This window comes from Helicoverpa armigera, chromosome 6 (assembly GCF_030705265.1).
Source record: "Helicoverpa armigera isolate CAAS_96S chromosome 6, ASM3070526v1, whole genome shotgun sequence".
NCBI classification, from domain to species: Eukaryota; Metazoa; Arthropoda; class Insecta; order Lepidoptera; family Noctuidae; genus Helicoverpa; species Helicoverpa armigera.
Window position 1 is genome coordinate 3,254,066 of NC_087125.1, and position 17,009 is coordinate 3,271,074.

The 17,009-nt window shown below is 34.1% G+C and overlaps 1 protein-coding gene and 1 long non-coding RNA gene across 5 annotated transcripts in view; both read left to right on the forward strand.

The window, feature by feature from the left end:
- Positions 1–17,009, forward strand: part of Pde1c (Phosphodiesterase 1c) — a 455,862-nt gene that overhangs the window by 195,943 nt on the left and 242,910 nt on the right. The window lies entirely within an intron of this gene.
- LOC135117012 (uncharacterized) overlaps positions 2,483–17,009 on the forward strand; it is a 65,667-nt gene continuing 51,140 nt past the window's right edge. The window contains exon 1 of the long non-coding RNA XR_010276577.1: positions 2,483–2,678. This is a non-coding gene — a long non-coding RNA (uncharacterized LOC135117012). The remainder of the gene's footprint in view (positions 2,679–17,009) is intronic.

Sequence of the window (17,009 nt, forward strand, 5' to 3'; positions counted from 1 at the left end):
ATCCACAGTTATTGATGTTCGGATTACGATGCATTACATAGCCTAATGACTATCACTAAACAAAACGTATGATGCAAATGTACGTAAGTCAGAATAGCAAAGTTTAAGCTCTTTACCGAGCATAAAGGGCGCATAGAACTTTCTAGACGCATGTCTTTCAGAGGTTAAATATTGAAAATTTTGTATATGAATAAAACATGCTTTATAAGACGTTTTATCCATCTTCATGTTATGTCATTTAGTTCAATCACAGAAAACTTAATGCTAAATAATGACGGTCGCCTAGTCACAAAGACAGCTATTACGTGGAATTAAATATTTTATGCAATTTCCCAGAAGGAATACAAGCCGGAGAATAGGAAAAAAACATAATTCCAGCTACTACAAAATTATAAATAGAACTAGTAATTGTAGCTTTACGTTTCTGTTTTGTAAATATAAGGTAAAATAAAGATTCAAAATCTATCTATGCCCGTTATAATATTCTATGATATAATCAATCACAGAGTCTAAAAACTTAGCAGTGTCCCAAATTCTGTGTGTACACTGTGCCTTATCGTGTTACAGATGAAAGACAAACTAGGGTCTCGTCTCGATTAATGCAGGCTGTCGTTTTAGGAACAATCAATAAAGGACTTTGATTGCTTAGGAATAGAGTTCGTTTGAGATCTATTACTCTACTACTCTGAATATTATTTCAAATTTATTACGAGTGCTAAATGTTTAGCAACACTATAAAGGTCAGTTTTGAATTAATCGTCATCGTCATTCATGACATCTGACTGCGACTGCACGTGCTGCTGCCGCTTCGTTCCAAACCAGGTAGTGCAGCTGACTTCATGCAGTCGTGGCCGGCAGCGAGAATTCAAAACGTACCTTTATATAGCTAGGCTATTATATAGCCAACAAGGAAACCCATTATACAAAATGGCTAGAAAACTATGCCCCACTTTGTAAGACCAAAACTAATTAATAGTCTATCCCCTCTTCCAGTACTTAATCTGTAGTTAATGAAAACGCTTTTATATATATTTTCATAAAGATCTTTCTATGTATATAGTGTTGTGGATCTGACGGGAACAGTAAAAGTTAATTGAGGAAAATGTGGGGTTTCTCGGCTATGGATGGCTTTTAGTGCACTCTTTATATTGGCAGATGTGGTGAAAACTTTATTGCTTATCAATGTCTATTGCGTTGATGGCCAAAGGTTGGAGAGTTTTTTTTTTATATTTGTTTGCTTGCACCTCAACTTCAGGATCTACTCTTACTCGATTCGATTTGACTAATTATTTTAGTATTAGATTCCGTTTGTGGGTGGCTACATACTCCTTTTTTATCCATTCGAATGAAGGAGTTTCTTCAGGACGCGGGTAAATTCTCTGGCATAAACTTGTGTGCAATATTTCTTCAATCTCTCCAGGAACATAGCATTCAATATGCATGAATAACATTATCAGTGAAATGATTCAAAAGGTCTTAAGTACGCAATAATTTTCTTATAATATCCTCACATTTTCTTTTCATGTTCTAAACAACGTCAAAGATATTGTACATAAAATAGGACGGTATATGATAAAGTAACGAAGAAACCAGCTTGTTCGACGTAATATTACACTCTGAAATGCCCTTTATATTGACATACGAGGATTTCAAACACGACAATAAGTCCCTATCATATTCCGTCAGGGGCGACATAAAAATATGAGGGTCAAATGGCACAATCCTGACACGATTCACGAAGTCTTTCATCTTGTTATAAAATCTTATTTATTGAAAGATTATTTTTCAAGTATTAGTGTATTATTATCGACAACTGTTTACTTTTGTAATCTAATACTAATCATTTCAGTAAAATTGACCCCACAAAATAATACATCGTTTTCAAATGGCAAAAAATGTTAGGCTGTAAAAACGAAAAATAATTGAATAAAGCGGTTACATTACCATACGACGCTTAATTAAACTCGTCAGGGTCAAAAATACAAACGAAAACAGAAAAACAACCCTAATTTTCATTAGCGGACAAAACGGATGAAAACAGTCAACATTAATTCGCCAGGGGAATCCGGGAAACGATTAAATTACCACAAAAGGCAAGGAAAGCCGAATGACTGCAATAAAGCTATATTATGTTATGACGCCGCCACTCAAATCTTGGCCATTAGGCGAAACGAGCCCAGCTTTATTAGGCATCTACTAAGCTTTACAATGATTGAAGTGTAACAGCACATGAAAAAGAAGTATAACAGTTTTACCGCCAGTTAATTAGTCGAAAAGGATTATTCCGTCCGGTTACGGCGATAACAATCCGCTTTAGGAACTCCGTTGAGCTTAATAATTGCAATTATAAGGCACGAGGGGCAAAGCTGGTTGAAGCGCTTCAATAGCTTGCTAAAACTTTCCCATCGAAGATAGATAATTAAGTGGCAATAATGAACGATTTGGGTTTGTACGGGCGCAATGCAGTTATAGAAGTAGTTGTAAAGGGGTCGGCGTGAGGCGAAAACGCCAGACGCGCCGATAACGTTTCGCCGTAAGCACGGGCCGTGGAACCGCGAGCGTTCCGAGTTACGTAAAGCCGTCGCGGTTTTTTGTGAGCGGTGTTTTTAAATGCAACCAAGTGTATTAGTGAACTAGTTAAAGATTATTTTGTGTGCGCTTTAACGGAATATGTGAAGGTTTGTGGTTATTTTTTTTCATAAAAACTTTGTAACTTTGTAAGTTTTGTTTCATTAAAAGTTTACTTAGGTAATGGCGGTGCTACATGGTATGTTTATATTTAATCTGTATTTGGTTACGTTAGAATTATTAATTTCAGACGCCAAAACTTATTCGACTTTCAGGAAGAACTTATTAAAATGTTCAGTATCCAATTCATATCGTTACGTTTTGAAATCATAAAGCATTTTTACAGGCGGTTTTTTAACCCTGTAAATATTACGGTATATCAATTATTGAAGCATCTTTTTATTTTTTTCCAACTATATTGACTGTTAATAAAAACGTATTATTTATTTATGAAGGTGATACCATCATATTACAAACAAGTCAGTAGTATTATCTACATAAATAAATACATTTGTATGCACTTAATTATCATCGGTTATGGTGTGATTTTTTTTATTTCTAGATATTTTAAGAACCATTTATGCATCATTATGGATATATCATGCGTTTTTTTAGCATCAGGAATTCAAAAAGAGCATTTAAATGTCCTAAGTATTTAGCCTTGACATTATATTTAAATATTAAAAGCTTAAATACTAACTTCTTCCTACGCTGTTTACAATAGTTTTAAGAAATGAATAAAGGCTAATTTTAAAAATGTATCTCTTGGCTAAGAAAGAAATATAAAACTTATTGGAAACTCTATAAAATTGGCGAAAACTGACATTCGCGTAAATTTCTGTAAACCATTATGATGCATGCCTCATTGGCTGGTTGCAATCTTATGACCGCAGTGACCTAAGTTCGATGTCTTCGTATCATACAGACATAAAATAATAATGCAAAATTCATCTACAAGAGAGATAAACGATTTTATCTAAGAAAGCGTAACGTTAATGGCAAAATACCAAGTACGAAAACTGTTATTATTTTTCATCCCCTCCATAAATATTACGATGAGAAAATAATGAAACCGTCATTATTTCTCGTCCAAAACACTATTTACATAAAGCCTACAAAAACGTAATAACCTTTCCAAATATGGAAATAATCATATTTGCGGGCTGTGAGCATCTGCGAGATTGGTTCAAAGGAATTCTATTATCAGATCAAGTTGCTCTATGCGGCTGTTTGGCACATTTTATCACTATCATATAACTTATATGACCTCAATATTAATATTTAAGCCACATGCATGGTAATACCAAACCTCCTTTATTTCAAGAAAAAAAAAACAAAATAGTGGCCAGTGCTGAACGATCGAATTCGGAATTGGAACGCAATTTGAATTACGAATGAGTTGGAAAACTTGGAGGTGTTGAAATAAGCGCTTAACTTCTGTAAGTAGCGAAAAGGTTCTCCGTTTTACCGGATTTCACTACCAACAGCACTAGCGAACTAGTCAAGTCCGACAAGATTAAAATAACGAAAAAACTTAGCATTAGTGAACCTTATGTCCTTGCATTAGAGTTGAAAATAGAATGAGCTTTGTGAAACCAATTCGTTTCTTTGAGGCTGAAGTGGTTAATAAGGCAGCTAGTTTTTACTTACATGTTTATGTTTTAATAAGTTAAATGGTAAACAAACACTGACATATTAAGCCACCAGGGTATATTGTCAAGGGTAGTGCGGTCATGTTCATATTGTAGTATATATGTCACCGTAAGATTACAAACATCGTTAGATTACAATCTATCTCGAGAGATTGTAAACTGTCGAATTATTGTAAACCGTAACAACTGATTGCAATTTAACGCATTATTTTTCGCTATATTATAATCTATCGATGAGAAATTGTCAAATTGTCAACTGTCCGAAAGCTCTCCCTGATTGGTCAGTCTTTTTGTAAGATCGAGAGCGATGTAGAGCGGTCAAATTGTCAACTGGCGTAGAACGGAATGCATCTTGCGCGCTGATTGGTAGAACATCAAAAAAGACAATGTTCTTTGCTACTCCCGGTGTCACAGCTCTTTGACGTGCAAAAATAAGTGACGGTTTAATTTTTTATAAAATCAAAAATTGTACTTAATTTTTAAGACTCAAATTACACACAATTAAAAATTTGTATAAAAAATTGAAGTTAGTGACGAAAACGAATCGCTGCAAAACCGACTCCACGTAGTCTTGTCTGCCCTACCCCTAGAGTGCAATTCAAAACCGCGTAGGCGCGGAGGGGCGAGGCGGCCTGCGAGCTGAGGCGCAGGTAGTTTCAGCGCTCGCCGCCGCGGCTGAGGCTGGCCGGCGGAGCCGGCCAGCAAGCCGAAGCTGCGGTGGTGAGCGTGAAAACCATCTGCGACGATAAGCTCACATGGGACCGCCGGAGCCCCGCAGCGCCGGAGCCGTGACAGAAGCCATGCTTGCTGCATGTTGCATGCTTACTTCCATGCTGGGTCAATTAATATGGGATGTGTTATATTTTAAACAAAAAACTCAGTAGGTACGACTAAAAAAATTAGAAGGTAAATAAATATTTTTATGATGTCATTTAATAGTATTTAAGAAGTTTACTGTTAGAATGCATGCTACAAATTTAGATGCAAAAAAATAACCACCAGCATGGTGGTTATTTTTGTTGAGTTGTATTTAGAGTGGAAGATAACTCGTGGCTAAGATAGTATTATTTAGATGCTCGACGCTTTATTTATTGTGGCTGACTTAGTAATTTAGAAGGCAACATACATTTTTGGGGGCGAATAATGATATTAAAAAGAAGCCTGTTTAATTAGCACCCCTTTTATTTTATTTTTAAATATTAGTTTGTATTTGAAGACAAAATACCTAACTGTATTTTTATAAGAGTTATTTTTATATAAATTTAATACTTGAAGAATTTTTGAAGAGTATTTATTTTATTTAACTGACACCTCTATTTCATTCCTAACTCTACGGGAACTCCATGGGAACAGAACGGCTGGTCGTGATTGGTCGATCTTACAAAAAGACTGACCAATCAGAGAGAGCTTTCGGACAGTTGACAATTTGACAATTTCTCATCGATAGATTATAATATAGCGAAAAATAATGCGTTAAATTGCAATCAGATGTTACGGTTCACAATAATTCGACAGTTTGCAATCTCTCGAGATAGATTGTAATCTAACGATGTTTGTAATCTTACGGTAACATATACATACACCTATGTATCTAGGCTCTAGTGACTTAATTGGCTATGAAATTGATACGATGGTGAATAATCGATACCTGAGGTAGATTGATCGAATATAGGGCTGCCATCTCGAATTTCGCCAAACCCGGACAAACATTAAAAAAACCCGGACATTTGGCGTAAATCGCATTTTTTCCCCGAACGAGTACGATTTTGTTTAAACAAAATAATACCTATTTTGTAATCCATTTACTATTAACATATACTTAAATTCAATGAGGTGCTTTCTTACATGAAAAGTGTCCGGGTTTTCCCCGGACGCTTCTATAAAACCCGCCCGGACGTCCCCCGGACGGGGTCAAAACGAGGACAAATCCGGGGAAACCCGGACGGATGGCAGCCCTAATCGAATAGGATGGTGAGATGTCGGCTTTTGTCTTTTGTTTGCATTTAATATGTCTGCACCTGAATCAATATGAATATAGTTGGACATAATTGGAAAGTCTTTCAAATTTAATCTACCAAAAATACAAAATTGATGTTCAAAATGCAAATTGCGTGCTATTCAGACATCAAATAAAATCTTCAATTTAAAAAATATTTGAGTTCGAAATGATAATATTCCAATCAAAAATCGCCTACGTTACGAATCTTTCTTCGAAAATTCGAACCAGTCCCACAGGACTTAGCGTCGTCTTACTTTTTTTAGAAAATATATTTCAGATTTATTTGATCAGAACTTCGCTAGTTACTACTGCAAGCGATATTAAGCATATAACGGAGCGGTATAATGCTTTTATTTACAAAGCTGTACAATTTAACCACAGTAATATTAACGTGGAAGTTTGGATGCGTCAAAGTTTGAAAGTCTTTCACACAAAAACTACTTAAGGTAATTTGCTGGACAGTAATAAAACTAGAGTAATATAAAAGCTACTTTAAAGGGTTCATGATGCAGGTAAACCAGTTAGTTCCTCCTAATTATTCTCACTTATCTACTACCAGAAATAAACATAGTATGTAATATACAAGCAACTTTGGGGGTTCAAGATGCGAGTACAGCCGCAGAAAATAGCTAGATGTCCTAATAATTATTCTCCCTAATTTCCTTATTTTCGCCCCCAAATTCTTGGACTTAAAAGAGGAGTTAGCTAACCATGTTTGGGGGACATCGATCATTATCATTGACAGGTACAGCGACTGGGTGATGGATTGATCAGTTTGCGTTTTACCCCACATCTTGTAGTCGGAAATTATTTTGTTTATATTTCATGGTAAGATTTTTGGGGTACCTATTGGACTACGTAATACTTGGCTCCGAGATCAGAAAGCAGGGGATCGATCAATCTATCTTTTTATTCATTAGGCTGCATATAGAAGAAGTGATAATGTTTTCAAAATTGTGAAAAAATCTTAGAAAAAAATAAACGTGATGAAATATTTTGTGACTTTAAAATAATTCTTTAGGCGTTTTATTAAATCGCTATTTTTATGGCACAGCTTAGAGACACTTACCACAATTTTAAAATAAAATTCAAACTTTAGCTTTTTGCAAAGCTATCTAATAGGAATTCATAGCCTGCGTTTTTCTAGAACGGCTCTCGTTACGTTAAGTTAGTTTGCTAAGTCTGACAGTACACAGCCACGTAAGTTACAAAAACATAAATATTGTATTAAAAGATATCGTAACCCTTATATTTATATTGGTGACAGATTAAAACCTCCTTGATACCTCAATACCCGATAACAAGATCCAATTACAGATAGGTATTGATGCTTAAGCTTTTTTGATATCATCAGCGTTAGGCAATAAATCTCTCAGCACTAGAAATGTAAACTTCGCTCAAACTGATATTTCAATATATCGAAAAAAAAACACGAAAAAACTTTTTTCGCGGCATACGATCGTAAATTCTATTTGATTAATAGCTGTACAGTTTTTTCATGTATTCATAAATTGAGGGGCAACTTATCTTTCTCATTTTATTTTCTTGTAAATTGGTGTTTGATTTTCGCGCGCGTACACAAATGTCAAAAGTTTTGATGGAGTTCGGAATTGAGTTATTGTGTGGTAAATAACTTAATTATTGCAAAAAATGGGTTATTTAGAAAGCTGAAAAAAATAGTGACATGTACTGAGATTATGTTTTGTTTATTTGGCAAATACTAATGTGTGTTTCGTTTGCGTAGTTGTGAGACAAAATGCGCATCAAGAAGTTCATACTGTTACGGAGCATTACAACTTTAGTTGATACTAGCTTCTGCCAGCGGTTTTACCTGCATCCCGTGGAAACCTCTGCACAAACCCGGATAATTGCCTATAGCCTTCCTCGATAAATGGGCTATCTAACACCGAAAGAATTGTTCAAATCGGACCAGTAGTTCCTGAGATTAGCGCGTTCAAACAAACAAACAAACAAACTCTTCAGCTTTATAATATTAGTATAGATTGGTCATAGTACCTATATTATTATTTTTATAACATCGATACATTAAAACTACGCTTATAAACCGATAAAACAAAGGATATAATAGTCTTTTTGATATGTCATTATTTATCGTGATGAAATTGTACTCCAATTTTGTTACAATACTCAAAATTTATTTCTACTTCAATTTGAAACGAGATCCTTCTTGTTTATTGGCTCACTCGTTTTTATATCGGATAAATCACACAAAGTCCCTTGGGGGACCAAATTCGATTCACCCCTTGAAAGCCTACATGTAGTAGGTACCTACATGTGTGAATTTTTTTTGTGTAAGCTGTGTGTTAAAAGACATTTTCACAATAAGATTTTTTTTTGGGATTTTTGAGCATGGAAGTATAAAATACACTACAGTAAGTAAATAAATAACTAATTTCTTTTACCTTTAAAGTTATGGATAATTCTAAAACTTAGTTTTTGTTTTATCATGGTCATCACGTATTAATTGCCGTATCCTCTCTCAAAGCCTCTTATTTTTCATCTATAGATGCTATTGGTACTTATACCATACATGTAAGTAACACGGATTTTTATGAAGCGGTGTTAAAAATGTAAGCATATTACTACATAGTCGCTAAGTGGCATTTTGTTGCTATGTAAACTTATCACCGTACACGAGCTTCAACGATGGCTTTCTTCAAAATTTATGTCTCACGCGCTCCGCTAACGCCCCAAACATAAACACTGAAAGCTCTCTCTCATTTAGCACAAACTCTATGCAAACGAAACTACGCATAAATAACTCTAAAGACACACATTAAGCATTAACCAAATCGCAACAAACCAATTTATTTACACTGCTTCCAAAAACTGCAACATTTACTCAGAAACAGGTAACAGAAGAAATATCGCGTTGTATTTATAGAAAAACAGACGTGAAAATAGTGATATAAATAACTATAAATCTCGCCTAAAGATCATAAAGTTCCCAAATCGAAATTCTCTTGTAAAATCCGTTCGACCGAATCTGGATTTACGGCTCCGGTTATTTTTAGATGCAAACGGATCTTAAAACGGATTTACACAACTAAATGATGTACTGTCAGTGACGTCCGGAGTATTGAGCTAAACGATAGTCGATTGTCTTCTTCAATTGTTATTGCTTTCATTCATATCGCGAACTTCATATTCATATCGGGAACATTAACTTTTCCACGTGTTTTCTTTGCATGCATTTCATGGTTATGGTTTTCATGCAATATGGGGTACTAAAGTTAATATAATGTTAGATATGTTCAATCAGTGTCATGAAAATAATCAAGAATACTTCATGATCTCTTCAACTCTGTGTTACTTTGCTCAGTCTTGTTTACGAAGTTTTTGTAAAAATAACATATCATCATCAATATTTACTAATTTGATAACCTCTAAGATCTCATCATTTCTACAAACATACAATACAAAATATTAATAACATAAGTTTATATATGTACACTGTTTTTGTACCCGATGTACAATACTACCGTTGACAACATCGCAGGCTGTGTAATCCAGATTATGCAAACCAAGCCGACCCGAAATTGGGCTACCGAGATACCGCCAAAGGTCAACCCGTAAGGAGGTATTAAGGATGCATGACTTGACAGCAAAACAAGAACTGATAACCTTAAATATAATGAAAACTGCTACTATTTGTTACCAACTCTGTCAACTTATAGTTTTAAAAAGCATGTATGTCCCGGCTGTCATTTCAACATACTTGGCCGTCGTCATGGGTATATCTACATAGGAAGTATGACAATCAGTCTTTGCTAGAAATATTGGGTTACCCGGATAACTGGGATGCGGAGGTCAGATATGCAATCGCTGCATATAAATATCACTGATACTTGCTGCATTCGAAAAATTGAGAAAAGTTTTGGCAGATGATGGCCATGTATTTTACTTCACTGAAAACCATCCCTTATTCCGTAAAAGGGTTTTGCAAAATTTTTCTACTGGTTCAATCATCAGGGACTCATTAAAGTGCCCATTGTTGTCCATAAAATAAAATATACCGAGTGCTTAATATTTACGTTGTGTAATAGATGGTCACGGAATAGATGACCCTGGCTTCTTGCCATCAGGCTTTTAGCAATGAATTTATCATTATATATTATGTAGTACCTATGTGCTCTGTTATATAAAAATGGCAGTTTGGTTCCGTTCGCCCGTGAAGTGCAAATAATTTTTCGTGTATTATTTCTGGCAGATCTGTGTACAATGCCACAAAAAATTTTTTTATTGCGAACGAATAAGAAGGGTTTTTTATTCACAATGTCTGTGCCAAGTCATCTTTTATAGAGTGGACTAGTTTTACTAAGGACATCATCAGAATTACAGAGCACATCGAAAGTATAGACAGGCCATCTTGAAACTCGCAAGAAAGTTAATCAGAGCCACAATGGACGGCAATCTGGAGTATATTAATTGGCATCTGATATTGATTAAAGGTACTCTTAGCGATATTGCGTCGAGCAGTAACTTAGACCTCAAGTACTGGCCTGTCTAGATGTTTAATGAGTCTGTGAAGATGTTTAGTGCAAAAGTTAATCTTATACGCAATATTTTATTGGTTGTAGGGCCAATTTTTCTTTGGTTTTGGGTCTTGAAATTTCTAAGCAATACATTAGATTAGAAATTGGCAATAAATCAGTTCAACAGCTTGGATCGAGTATTAGGTACATAATCTTTTTCGGTTCTCTTTAAGTAAACTAGCTTTCGGCTGTGGTTTCACCCGTTTCTCTACTTCTCTTTGCACTTTTTATAAAAATGTCATGGAAATCGTCAAACCATAGAACTTTATATATCTCCTAAGAATATTTTTGTTCCCGTTGAATGGATTGGGTTTTGGCTAACCTAAGGATTTTGGCACGCGTATTACAGAAGTTTGACTTTCGTATGAATAGGTTTTCAACGCCCCAAATCACTTCATAGTTGAACAAACTTCGATAGCAAAGTATAACTTAGAATAAACTAACCTAATACAATATTTACTAAAATATGTTACAGCGGCTTTATATTTTATGTCCATTGCTTTTATGGCTATCCAAAATTTTGTAATAAGTTTCATTGATCAAAAAACTGTAAAATCTGCAAATTCTAACATACAACATACATAACATACCACAACCTACAAATCTATTTTTAAACACCAAACAGCAAATTCCTTGGAAATCAGATTCAATATAAACACTTCAAAAGTTAGACTTACAGACAGACAGTCTAATACAGATCTGTCTAGATGTTTCGGGTACACAGCTGCGGTTGGCTGGATTCATGTTTGATGCAGAACGTGGTAATTCTGTAGTCAATGTTTACATGACTACCTGCTAGTTGCACAGTTTGTCAGTAAGTCTCTGGGGCTAAATGTCAAATTGAATTTGAAGAAGAAATTACTTTTACTCCATCATCATTCATAAAATTCTGTCATCAATTCAAACTTACCACAAATCTTGAAGGCCAGCCTACTTATATCATATTTTTACCTGTGAAATAAAATACGTAAACGGTATAAGTATATTTCCGAACAAAGTAAATACAATAAGCTTTGTACTGATTCATTCAAACTTTCATAAGTACTTGTTTTATTTCCCTATTGTAAGGTTTGCGGACAAAATAAATTCATAAGACAAAAACCGATATAAAACAGGGCTTCCATATTTTCTTAAACAACAAACAATATGATTCTAAGAAATGAATTTTCTATAAATACTCGGAAATTGTTCTAAGGAATTCCGTGTCTTTACGATTCATTGCGCTATGACACGATATTTCCAAAAGTTTATAGCTTTCCTGGCCTGATTTCAGTTTATTTGAAGCACGGGGAATATTTTTATGTTGGTAAAGGATTCATATTTGATGACGTTTTATTGTGTTAGCAGCTGTGTTGTACAAAGTTGAATCGATGTAAGATAATTTCCTGCGCTTTTGTGTAATTTTGATTTCTTGTTGTGTAGGTAATTCAGGTTTCATCTGAATATTATTGTCGTAGATTTAAATATATGTGTTAATGTACTATTTAACTATTTTAAGTTAACCAGGTACCACCAGGGAGAACCACTTTCCGCCCTTAAGTACAAAGTTCAGTAATTTCAGCGTTAAAGCCTGACAGATAGACCGACAGGGACTACTAATGAGTCCAAACATTTAAATTGACTTCTTAAAATTTCTCGATATGCCTTTGCACATTTCATTAACTCGAATTTATATAAGTGAACCTCAGTTATATCTGCTTACATTAAAACAGTTAAAGGGATTCAATGTATCGTAAAAAGTATCGACATTTTGCGAGTTTTCAATATTCGGTAGGTTTTTATTTTAACTCTTCATGACCCTTTTGTCAATTGAATTTTAATCGAGTGCAAAATGGTTATTTGAATTGGAAATGAATTGCTCTCCAGTCAAGTTTTTTATCAAGCGAAGAAAAATATGATAGATATAATACATTGGCAGGTTAATTCGATATTATATAAATGTAAGTTCAGTTAAGTGTTATTTAATTACTATAATTATGAGTTTTAGTAGTTTGTCAGTCAGAGATACAATATTGGTATCTTATAGAGATGTCAGAAAAATATTAGTAGCCAGAATTCATTGCAAGTGCCAAAACCTTTATGTAATGACTATGGCAATTCCATCGCTTTTCGTTTTAGTGACAATAAAATTCATAGTTGTGTTATAGGCTTTATGTGATGTCACGTCACGTATCAAGGCCTGTCATAAAGGATTTTTATTCCGAAGGAAAAGGTATAAACCTAAGATAAGTCACATTGTTTGTTTAATTGTGGTGATGATTTGAGGTAGTTTATTTATTGGTGAGTTTTTTGTTGGTATATCCATCTGTTGTGATTTAATAGCAAGAATTGATATTATGATACACATTAATTATTATTGTGAATTTTATACAGTGTAAGTTTTTTTTATAGTCTTTATAATGTGCATAATATTGAAAGAGGATTCTTAATTTATTTGTATAAAAATGAATATGGCCAAATTTTCGTTTTTATAGGACTGTGAGAAGTTCAGTTCTCATACGAAACTCAGAATCATTTTATTAAGATTGCAGGTTTGCAGTATTATTCCGGTTGATTGATTGATGTTGCTTTATACCAAAAATCACTTAGCGTTTGCATTTAGAACTTGTGAGAGATAAGTTTCATTCACGCTTTATTTTGGCCTTCAATTTCGATTTTGGATATTTTTTTGGGTATTTTTAGCCAAATACTAAAAGTTATTCAGAATATACATACATTTATCATCTTAAACAGCCTAAATAAAATGGAGTCTTTTCAAACAACTCTTACTATAAGATTTCAAATAAAAAAACTACTCAAAATATATATTTTTTACTACGTAAAACATTATAAATACCATACTTTCCATTAAAAAAGTGAATGAAACTAAAAATCAAGTCCAATCAGGAATTAACTGCAAATCCAACGAGGTAGAGTTTAAAAGTAATTTAAAAATAACAGTTGAAAAACTGCACTAATGGACGTGCGTGTTCGGAATGAGGAAACTTACAAATGATTTTAAAACAGACGTGAATTTATTTTTATAAATGCTCTGAAAAAAGCCTTTATATATTGTGTAACTTGAAAGGCAGAAGGACAGGAAAATATTTTTTGACGGAAAAATAATAGGAAAAACATAAAATAAACTCATGCTTAAAAAAGCTTTAACTTGCTTTGCTAACAACGTCAACATGGTACAACAAAAGCCACAACCAAAAAAATCATAAAATTGTTTTGGCTACATCCTAGTAATTTTATTTTAAGGTTTTGCATTATTTTTAAATCACCTTTTCATATTAAGAGCTCCCACACACTACAAACTTTTAGTCGGCCAGCAGTTTGTTTGGCCTCAGAAATTCGTACGCCTCTAAAAACAATCAAGTACCTATTTGGGATACAATCTCAGTGGCAACATTAATTTTGTACTTAAACTATAGATAGCAGAACTCCATTTAAAGCACCTGTGATTTTAATAAACCGACATTACCATATACCTTCAGTATGTAGCTTAATTCCTTGACAGTTAGTCCTAAATAATCTTCTTGTTGAGAGATTTAGGTGTGCTTAAACGTTGTCATACGACAGCTAAGCTTTGTCTTATCTTCAATGAGCACGGCAGCGGTTGTTCTCATGTTATCTTTATTTTACAAATGTATCTTTTAAGGGCCTGAAAATAAAAGATTATGATATCATTATCCTAACTTAGAAAATGGCATCTGGATAATGATTAGCCAACTATCTAGGAAATCCAGGATAATTAAAGAAATTATGTTACTATCGTTTTCGCTATAAAAACTGCTATACCTTTTGCAAATTATCTGGGTTAATTTACAACCTGAATATATGTACAAAGTGAGAGACCTACAAATTCAGACCCAACCAAACCGAGCCCTAATAAATATTTAACTTTCATTCACCGTAGCCAAGTAGACATTGAATTATTTATATCTTCCCAAATGATACAATTCTACTACTCTTCGTTTCTTCAATTTTAATTCAGTTCCGAATAAAGACCCTAATTGAGAACGAGGGGGATTATTAACGTTTTCAGTAACACCATTCTTTTAAGACTGGCGATAAAAAAATGTTGATTTTCATTTATTTTTATTCTTTTTCTTCTTCTCTGGCTTCCAGATTCAATTTCCGTGAAACCAATTATTGGGCAACTTTTAACGGCTTTTCAAAGAAACGTTCTTAATTCAAATGTTTTAGTTATTGGTTTTTTGATTGTTTCTTATTTATATTTTAAGGCATATTTTTTCCAATTTCAAAAATGTTATTGCTTTCCTTTATAAATTAATATCAACACAGCGCTTTCAATCCTAACTTCATTATCAAGCGTTACTGAACACATGCTTAATACATGTTCAAGGAAATTCCCTAAGTCGCTACTAAGCCGAGACCGTGTCTCAAACCACGAACAAACTAACATTACCGATTGTAAGGCTGTATACATATCTGCGAAGATAGTACAACAACCCTAATCGACGTTGCAATAATGTCATACTATATACTATAAGACGTTGGAGTTCATACGCAACGATGTTATAAAGATACATAGTTGTGTACGAACCCTAAGATTACGCGACACACGGAAGCTTTACTAAACTTAAATGTAAACAACCCAAAGTTATTATTAGGTACGTTACAGAAATTTCTAAATTAAACTGAGAGTGATATGCAATGTTAATTATTATTTTATCATCACAACATAAGGTTTTGTGGCACCCTCAAATTTTGCAATCTGAAAAAAGTTTAAATTAAGCGATAATGATCATGAATGAAAAATTCTCAGTTGCATAGAAGCAAAGCAGACTGGCAATATATAAAATCAACTACAAGTGTTTACAAACAATTCTATTAAGTGACGTCATAAAGGACAATGCCGGATTTTGTATGGACCCTGTCCCCACCCACCAACAGACTTGAAACTAGTGTCATCGGAAGCGCATCCTTCGATAGATCATGATTAACAAAACGATTTACTCCAAATGTATGGGGTTTTGGAAATACACGACATTTTAATATCCTTAATAATCAATAAACGTCAAGTTTGTTAACGAATTACTCGGAGTTGCGTAGACCGATTTTGATTATTTTTGTTTTAATGCAAAGAAGGCGTCTCAACGTTAGTCCGATATAATTTTCATCGAGATCTTTTTAGTAACTTTTGAGTTATCACCGGTTAGAATGATAATTAGTTTAATGATTTTGTATGGACCTTTACTGACTCCAACAGAGTTGAACCTAGTGTCATCAGAAGCGCCTTATCCGATAGATATTTTTTTACTGTGACGACATACTCTAAATGTTTGGGGTTTAATGAATTATTTTTAATTATTCAAATCTCATTTTTTTTTTATATGAACGTTTACTAGTCATTGGATACATGAAGTGGGCTGCCGTTGTAAGACGACTAAAAAGTCACGGTGTATAGGTACCTACTAACCTAACCTAACGTTACGTTAATTGTGGATAATAAAATGTCGAATATTTCCAAAACCCCATACATTTGGCGTTAATCGTTATGATAGTCATGATCTATCAAAGGAAGCGCTTCCGATGACACTAGTTTCAAGTCTGTTGGTGGTGGTGAAGGTGTCCTCACGACATCCTACATTGCCTCTTCAAACCGATTATTTTAACTGATGATAACTCAAAAACTGCTTAAAAGATCTTGATGAAAATTAAATCGGACTAGCTTTGAGATAGTTTCTCTATATACAAAAAATAGATTTCAAAATCGGTCTACGCAATTCCGAGTAATTGGTTAACAAACTTGAAGTTAATTGATTATTAAGGATGCTAAATTGTCTTATAGTTCCTAAACCCCATACTTTTATTCACATCCTTCTCTGTGTGAGAGGAGGCCTGTGCCCAGCAGTGGGACGATAAAAAGGCTGTTACAATACAATACAATACAAAAAATACTTTTGGAATGTGTCTCCATAATAAGAAATGATCTATTAAATGAGGCGCATCCAATGACACTACTTTCAAGTCTGTTGGTGGGTGGGGACGTTTTTAGGCATTGTCCTTTATAGACTGACTAGCTTTTGCCCGCGACTTCGTTCGCGTGGAATAGTGACTTGCGGCAGATTTATGGTTTGACCAATAGATGGCGGTATATGTCCGGAATAAATTTTATTTTTATTTTTGTATTTCTTTGTAATAAAAGCTATCCTATGTCCTTTCTCAAGTTCCAGACTATGTCTGTACCAAATTTCACACAAATCAGTCCATTAGTTTAGGCGT